Source organism: Perca flavescens, chromosome 8 (assembly GCF_004354835.1).
Source record: "Perca flavescens isolate YP-PL-M2 chromosome 8, PFLA_1.0, whole genome shotgun sequence".
Taxonomy (NCBI): domain Eukaryota; kingdom Metazoa; phylum Chordata; class Actinopteri; order Perciformes; family Percidae; genus Perca; species Perca flavescens.
This window is the reverse complement of record NC_041338.1, coordinates 4753000-4762616: the sequence shown is the minus strand read 5'-3', so window position 1 is coordinate 4762616 and position 9617 is coordinate 4753000.

The window sequence follows — 9617 nt, the reverse complement described above, 5'->3', positions numbered from 1 at the left end:
AGTTAGGGTTAGGGTTAGGGTTCATGTGTCATGACAGTGTCATGTGTTCATGACATGACATGTCATGTCACTCTTATGTAGATACCTTCAAGTAAAGTGTTACCCATTGATCTAACAGTTTTAGCTACTAGTTACTTTACAAATAAAGATTGATGCACATAAAACACATGCAGTTTATAAAATATGATGTTTACTATAAATTGAACTACCCAACAATATAACAACCTACAAGTCCAGCTGAAATGATTAATCAAAGATTAAACTTAAATTTGGATCATTTCCAGTTTCTAAAGTGTGAGGATTTTTCTGCATTGAGTACTTTTACTTTTAATACTTTAAGTACATTTGCCTGATGATACTTACATACTTTTGTAAAATTTCCATTGCAGGACTTTGACTTATAACAGTGTTTTGCAGTAGACCGTCCTGATCTCGCAAGCTCCAGTTTTTTTTTTTTTTTTTTTTTAAAGCGGGTTTAGGTGTGACGCAACGAGAAGCGACTGTTCAGTCTAAACAACACGACAGCTTCCACGGATGAGATGAGCGTAGCTATCGCGCAAGTTTTATCCAAATTAGAAAGTATTCCTTCATTGAAAGAAGAGCAAAAAACGGCACTGGAGGCTTTTCTCGGCAGGAAAAGATGTTTTTGCTCTTCTCCCGACTTGTTTTGGCAAGAGTTTAATCTGATTGGTTGATTTGGCCCGTCTATCACCAACATAGGTGGTGATAGACAGATCGTTTATCCAATCAGCTAACCAGGATTTTCGCCCCTTCCCAAAAGTTCTCCAACAGAAAGTTCCTGGCGGAGTCAGGTTAGTTTTGCAGTGTGGCATTAGTACATTTACTTAAGCAAAGGATCTGAATATTTCTTCCACCTCTGCTGGCTTGCTAACGTTAGCCACTGGTTAGCCTACATTTAGCTGACAGTTGGTTGGTGTGTGAACCCTGTGGCTTCACGGTGAAGACGGGACCTCACCTAACTGCTTGTTAAAACTAAAATGTCTTCTTTTATATTTTAACAGGTTGAATATAGAATATTAGACATGTGGCTGTGGAGGCTTTGGAGTTGTTTAAATGTAACTATTTAATTACTTCTGCTGATGAATAATTAGTGAAGTAATGTAATCCATCAGATTTTTTTGTGTGTGTGCAAAAGACAAAAAAAGAAAAAGCCCACTGCACTAATAATGACATGAAGTTTGTATGTATTCACGTTAGATTTGTTTGACATGGCAGGGCCACATATTGTCCTGATATACAGCCAGAAATTCATCCATTATTTTATTTTATTTCTTATTTCTATCACTGCAAATTTGGCAGATTTTAATTGCTTTACAACAGGTAATCCTCCCAATTAATTGACCTATGAAATAAATCCTGTTAGAACAGTTCTGTACATGTAACTGTAAAGTGAGTCTAATAAAAAAATTATGCTGATGATCACCCAGAGGGGTGTTGGAACCAGGAAAAGGATTCCAGACCAGATCCTCATGCGACTCCAGTTTCCAACAGCAGACATCTGGTTGGTCCAGTTTTTTTGGGTCATTTGGGCGTGTTGAAAACCTCCTACCTGAGCAGTACTTGGCTCTCAGGGTACTTCGCTGACAGTTTGTTTCCCTGCATGCAAATTTGAAATGCCGGTATATCCTCAGGTAATGCAAACGTGTTTGAGGGCTTTGCGTTTAAACAGGCCCTTGTGAGAAAAGGGACATTGTTTCCATATCAAATAAACTTTAAAAAAACTCAAAATAAGAACAACTTTTAAAAGTATGTGCATCACAATCAGTGGGGTGAGTTTGTGGAATGGGTTAGACCAGGTGCTTAAATATTGTAAAAGCATAATAAAGTTTAAAAACACTTTATTAAAAGGATATGACGAGGAAGAGAGATGATTGTGAAGGTGGGTTAGTGTACGGATTGTTATGGGGTGGTGGATTATGGAAATGGGTTGTTTACTTAAAACGTAAAAAAATAAATAAATGTTTGGTACGTGTAAAATTAGAGGTGTATTGTTGTGTATATTGGTTATCCTGTTTTCAAAATATATGATGCATAAAGGAATGAGTTAAAGTTGAATGAGGGGTGTGGGAAACATCACAGGCTTTGGCTTCGTCCTGCTCCTTTTCAGACAGTTTTTGAAAATATTAATTGTAATAGTATTTTTAATATTATTTGTAACACTGTATATATATTGTTCTTTTTCCTTTGGTGTGTTGGTACGCACTTTTGTATTTTAATATTTTATAGTCATGTATATATTTTATTTCGAACAAAAATAAAAAATATATATATATTTCTTATTTTATTTTTGTTCGAAATAAAATAAATGAAAATGAAATACATATATATATATATGTATTTATACATATACATATATACATGTACATATATATATATATATATATATATATATATATATGTACAAACATATACATTATGATATGTTTAGACTATGAGCGACAATGCAACAGGCTACAAGTCATTTTCATATACGTTATGCTATGTTTACACTATGACAATGACAAACACACAGGGATGAAAGAGGGCGCCGAAATGTGATACAAAACGAGCGCTACATTGACTCGGCGTCAATGTAGCAGGCCACTCTTGGCCATTTTGTAGTTTTTTGACAAGTGTAAACATAGCATTACTGTCCCCTCATGCCACTTTTCCAGGCTTTATCTTATCTCTTATAATGTCAATCAACTGTAATGAAATGTCACATTGAATAAATGAGAGGAGACCATGTTTTGACTGCCTTAAATGACACCATACTGGGATTAGTGGAACTGTTATAAAAAGGATGTGGGTGAGAAAAGTGAGTTAGATATATAGATGTCTAGAAAAACAGATGAGGAGACTACTTCTCTTCTCAGTATTTCTTTTCCTTCTTTACATCCTGCTCTCCTGGACAGCAGCCTTGAGAAACCTTTTCTTTCTGTCTCGGTCCCCACAGGAGGCATTTAGCAAGCATCGCATTCTACACTCACAGCTCATATCAGAGGTATGGGAAAGGGAAGGAGCTTGGTGGATGTGTTTGCGAGAGAAAAGTAAAAAAAAAAAAAATGTCTGTGTGTGTGTGTGTGCATATCTTTGGTGACTATGAATCCCCAGAGTGGACAGAGGAGTCATCCACGGTGTCTTAATGCCTTCTGCTCAACGCATGTTGGGATAGGTCCCAGCCTGTTTCAACCCAACAAGCATGAAGCAGGTGGAGAATATGAAAGGAAAACAAACTGCAAATTAACAGGAAAATTTTTAATGTTTGAAAATAAAAAAAATGGTTAGAACAAAAAAAGTATTTCTCGGACAATTCAGCCCAACAGGCTTTGTTGGCATACGGTACATCAAGTTCCTCTCTCCCGTTCTCTCCATGTAGCTTGAGTTATGAGGTGCCACAATCACTTGCTGCATGCAGACAGCTGCCCAGGCAAACAGTGGCAAGTCAGACAGAACATAAAGTAAAGGGCTGCAGGACCTGCTACAAGGTGAGTGGTGGAATTCAACTAAGTACATTTAATCAAGTTCTGTACTCAAAGGACAATTCTGATGCAAAATGAACCTAGGGGTTAATAACACATGTGTACCGAGTCCAACGTTCTCTGGGACATGTTTTCATTTCTTGAAACAAGCTACCGCAAACCGGTGGTTAGCTGCTAACGCTAGCTTTCGGGGAAGATGGTAAATTGCTATTTCTACACCACTAACAAGGCTCAAAGCAGCACCACACTTCAACGGTAGCATAAAGAGGGTCTCTACATGTATACCGAAGCATTGAGAACTTTGTAAGCGTACAGACAGTTTATTAAAAAAATAGTATAGAAAGACTTCTTGAAAACCATCTTGGAAAACAATCATGAGCAGTCAAATCACGAACGCTAACCACCAGTTTGCGGAGCTTGTTTAAAGCTAGAGTCGCATTCGATTAGCATGACACATATGTTATTAACAGCTAGCTTCATTTTGCGCCGGAATTGTCCTTTAAGTACAAATTTGAGGTTGTTGTACTTTACTTGAATCTTTCTTTTCATGCCACTTCTACTTCTCCACTACATTTCAGAGAGAAATATTCTGCTTTTTACTCCACTACATTAATCTGACAGCTTTAGTTACTACTTACTTTACAAATTAAGATTTTTGGACAAAACACACATGTAGTTTATAAAATACGATATTTTATTATAAATTAAACTCCCTAACAATATATAAGCCTACAAGTACCTCTGAAATGATTAGTTGATTAAACAATTAGTTGAGTGACTGTTTTGATCGTTTTTTCTGCATTGAGTACTTTAACTTTTAATACTTTAAGGACATTTTCCTGATGATCCTTACATACTTTTACTTAAAGGTCCAATGTGCGGGAATTTCTCCCATCTAGCATTGAGATCTTATATCGCAATCAACTCTCTCGCACCACGCAGTTCAAAGTACATATTACAGCTACGGTAGCCTTCACGCTTAAAAAAGCCGGTTTCTTTGCTCTTTTCAATCTCCTTTTTCTTTTTCTGGGTGAAGAAGAAGACTCCTGTTCCTGAAATTTGGATTTTGAATATGTGCGGTCCTCCATGTTTCCTTCTTCAAACTTGCCTGGGTCGGGAAGCTGCGATACCCGTTAGCAGCATTAGCAGCACCTGGGAGTTTATCATGTGACAGCGAAAACGTGAAAGGCGGAGCAGTGTGTCCTGTATGTCCCTTACCGGCTAACGTATTTCAAGATGGAGCATGAATATGGAGCGTCTACCCCAGTTCATGCGAATGCAAATGTAAAATTTCAAGCCAAAAGGAATACTTGGAATTGATGGTGGTGGTAAATATTCATGAAAAAGGACACGTTTGTGAACGGGCAACACAGATTTTTATAATGAACAACTAAACACGTTACACACTGGACCTTTGGGTAACATTTTCAATCAGTAACTACTTTTTTTCGGGTAAAAATTTGGTAGCGAAACGTAGTTCCTTTTTCAATTCGGCGCAACGTTACTTTTCCCAGGGACAGATTTGACAGCGACGCTACCTTCTCAGCTGCTCGCTCACAAGCTCCACACGGGACGTGACACACACAACTTTTGAGAGCGTTTTAAGCTTCGTGGCCTTTTGCTGGACGGCGCTCTGAGCCAGGCAGACACAACGTGGACAACCTCACAGATGGATGCGGTGGAGATGGCCTCATACATACACGCAGTGAGCCGCTGTGGACTTGTGTCTGTTGCACGGACACGCAAGGATTTCCAGAAAAGAGGCTGCATGTGTCTACGACAATGCACGGACCATCGTGGCTGCACGACCGGTACAAGTCGATACAGACATTACATACACACTAACACCGTGTAACGCCGATGACCTGCCGATGTGCATTCAACCCGCGCTGGACTCCTTCATAATGAATCAGCCGTCACTCTGTGAGTAGAGAATCCAGTCCGCAGTGTAGTTCAGACACTTAAACCAGAGATTGGCTTTATGGTCAAAGATAGTTTTTGTATAATTAACTTCAGTCTCTGCCAGAGACGCCTGCTTTTAAAAGTAACGTAAAAGTAACGAGTAAAGTAAAAACTTACTTTCCATAGGGGGTAACTAAGTAAAGTAACTTTTTTTAAGAAGCAACGAGTAATGAGCAAACACTACTTTTTAAAAGTAACTTCCCCAACACTGTTTTCAATGCAGGACTTTTACTTGTAAATTCTTGACTTTTTTTAACAGTGTGGTATTAGTACTTTTACTTAAGTAAAGGATCTGAATACTTCTTCCACTACTTGGAGGCGGAGATCACTGGCCAGGAGGACGACAAGGGGTTCAACATTAGTAACACACATACCTACTTTAAACATACACAGGACAGTATGAAAAACAAACATATTCACGCTAACATACTCGCACACAAAGCTGGTCTGGACACATAATGAAAAAAGAACCAAAAACCTCAACAAGCTGTTGGGCTAGTTCTCTACTTTTGTACAGTTTGATAATGAAAGACACAGATTAGGGGCCACTGTACAACTGTGTCTGTCAACAGCCCATTGTATTTGGTTTTCAGAAAGAGCCCATATGCTCAGTTCTTGTTAACGCTGTCATTCTGATAGACCTATACATAAAGCAGCCTAATGAGATGCACAATGACAATACAGAGAAGGGTTTCTGGACTACAACGTGTGTTTCAGCTGGACCAACGTGTTGTCCTGGAAACAACAGTCCCACATGACATGGCTTAAAAACAATAACAGACGCACAATCTGTTAGTTAAAGTTAGTGGGAGATTACGGTTGTTGTCTTTCAATATATGTGAGCATGTAGTTACACACACATTATGTCGACTGCCAGACACACATGCACACCGAGTAACAGGCTGAGCATGCTCCTGTTTATTTCCGACACGCGGGCGTTGTGGACAAAGCGAGAACCCAGCAAGCACAAAGGAAAGCGGCTTTTTAAGTGGACAAAAGCAGGAGAAGCCGTCTCCTTTACAGTGGCTGCGTGTAGCCATTGTCCAGCACATGTGTTGTTTTATTGTACTTGCTTCCTTGTTCTTCTCGTCTTTAAAAATACCTCGGCTATCTGGTTGTTGTGTTTTTGTAAGAGGCAAAAGAGGAAGTGATCGGCTTGCAATACCACAGACCAACAAGCCAATCACAGACCTTTTTTCACGGCTTTTTTCATGTCATAGTAGGAAAAGCACAGGTGTATTCAAAACCATTAATGATGGCTGTATTCCACTTAGGAGAGGCCCTGGTGTTGTGCATGCTGACTCACTGAAATAGCTTACTGAGACACTTGATGGAATTGAGCCATTGTTAAGGTTATCAATTCCAGCTGTGCTTTTCCTACTACGACAAGTCAAAAATGTCTGCCGTGAAAAAGGTCCATTAACAGGGAGCTGCAGACGGCGATGTTTTAAATTTTGATATAGGCACACGCTGGGTCCTTCGGTGACATCACTGCAAAGGCTACTCTAGCACAAGAACCCTGCAACGGTCTTGAGGTTACAGTCTCAGCTGTATCAATTATAGAGTCCAGTCTGCTGCAATCTGATTGGACTCATTTTAAAATGCCAAATGTCAGTGTAAAATCCCAGCTGTGTGGATTGCCCAAGGTAGCTCTGTCACACACATACACACACACACACACACACACACACACACACACACACACACACACACACGTTATGGACAAAGTGAGAACAAGCACAAAGGAAAGCTGCTCTTTAAGTGAACAAAAAGCAGGAGAAGCCGTCTCCTTCACAGAGGCTGCATGCAGCCATTGCACAGCACACGCGTTGTTTTATTGTTGTTTATAGACGACGTGTAAAAGAAAATCCTTTCCTCACTTTTACTGTTGAGCAAAATGCTCAGCTACCTGGATACGGTACACAGTTTAAGTTTTATGTTTTGCTTGTCTGGCATGTTTTTGAGGGTTTGGTTTGCACTCCTGCATGTGTTGTTGCTGATAGTAAATATATGCATTTGATTACTTTTTTTGCCCAAGCATCATATTTACCAACTACAGTGAATCCTCACCCTGACTTTGTAAAAAAGCAAATAATAGAAGATAGACAGACAGACAGTAAGACAGAGGATAGATAGATAGATAGATAGATAGATAGATAGATAGATAGATAGGAAGAGGAGGGAGATAGGAAATGACAGAGAAAGCAAGAGTAAGTAAGAGGAGAAGAGGGGAAGGGGAGGGCGCTCTGCACAAAGGAGAAGCCTGGATTAAGTCATGAGTGGCAAGCGACATAGGTTGGATTTTTAACAAGTGAGATCACATCCTCTTCCCTAAACAGAGGAGGATCTCATCCTGGGGTGGACAGGACGGCCGAGCTGAGCCCAACCACTGTCTGTGTGTCTGTCTGTCTGTATGTCTGTGTGTCTGTCTGTCTGTATGTCTGTATGTCTGTGTGTGTGTGTAAAACAAACGGGACATCCATTATCGAGAAGTACAGGGGCATGCAGCCCTGGACCTGCACGCAGGAGTCTCCACACATGTCAGCAAGCTGCACATTGAGGGACACACAACCAGAGTGTGTGTGTGTGTGTGTGTGTGTGTGTGTGTGTGTGTGTGTGTTTAGGTGATCCATGTGGGAAGTACTTTGCGTCCAGGAGTAGTAGGTGCGTGTGGGTCTTTGTGAGTTTGCTTCAGCATATGTGTAAGCATGTATTACACTATGACAATTTGATAGTGAGCAAGTGTGTACATTAACATTCATATGTTGTGTAACGGTTTGTGTTACTCTGTGGATGAGATCACCAACATTATTCACTGAGGGGGATAAAATCCTTCCGTATGCTTCTTCATTCTTTTTTACATGGAGCAGTTCTCCACTAGGATCCAGTGATCTGTGCAAGTCATTTACATTTTTAAGGATCATATCTTGTAATGCCAATTGATAATAAGTGTTTAAATAGTTAAGCTTATAAAAGAGATTATGGACTTCCAAATAGTAATTTTCACACAGTGGAGATTTAACAAGGAATTTGCACAAGTAATATTAAGGAGGGCACTTTAAGGTGTGTATGTAGCTAGACAAATGTCTCCAATGAGAATACAGGAGGAAAACAAAGAAGGAAACAATTTAGCCCTCAAAGCACCTGTAGGCTAGCCTGACAAGCCAGACCCACATCGAGATGTTGGGTCTGGGAACTCACCATTGTCAGAGCTCAATCCGAGGGGCGGGATAAACGCTTGTCTTTCAAATTCCCTCTGCACGTAATAGGATAGAGCTACAACCAGGCAGAGCAACGAAGAAGGTAGCGAAGCTAGTTGATAGATTAAACTTTTGCCGTATCCAGTCGGCAAAACTCTGAACACATCTTCCTTTTTTAAGAATGATTTCTGTGCCGTTCTTTGTTCTTTCCTCAAAGAAAAGCTGAACTCCAAGTCTTCCAGAAGACCGCTGTTCCCAGCAGCAGCAGCAGCAGCAGCAGCAGCAGCAGCAGCCATAAGCCCCGCCCACCGACTCTATACACGATGTGATTGGCCTGACCAAAATTTGGTTTTTCCAGCTCGCAAGTCAATGGAGAGTGCCTAGACCCCCCTGGCTGCAAAATAAATTTGCTGCCACTAGGGTCAGTCTAGATTTCTAGGCTACTTGTAGGCCACAGCAGCCAATTAACGTACTCAAGTTAAAGACACTCAAATGATTGCTCTTAATTGACTGAGAGGACAATTTCCCCTAAAACCTATTGACACCTATTATTATTAATTTTGCTCTCATTTCTCATGCCTAAAAATAGGCAATAGTAAACATTTGTACTCGCATTTTTCACAGAGAATGGAGCTTCAAAAAGACAGTGACCACTAAATAGCAAACCGACATATGACATATGAAATGATGTAACCTCGAAGACGATACAACTCTGGATTATGTTCGATGGCAATGTTTAAAAAAAAAAAAAAGTATAGTAACTATGGTATGGTGAAGATTACAGAAAGATGTGCACATAACTCATGCGGTGCAGAATCGACCCACATGGACGTAATTCCTAGGGATAACGCAAAAAAAAAGTCTTCAACTACTCATGCAGTAAACAGTAATGCAAATCTGAGCTATTCCCACTCCAGTATGTCCCTACAGAGACACCTGTAACACCTGTATTTTTCATTGTAATTACAATAAC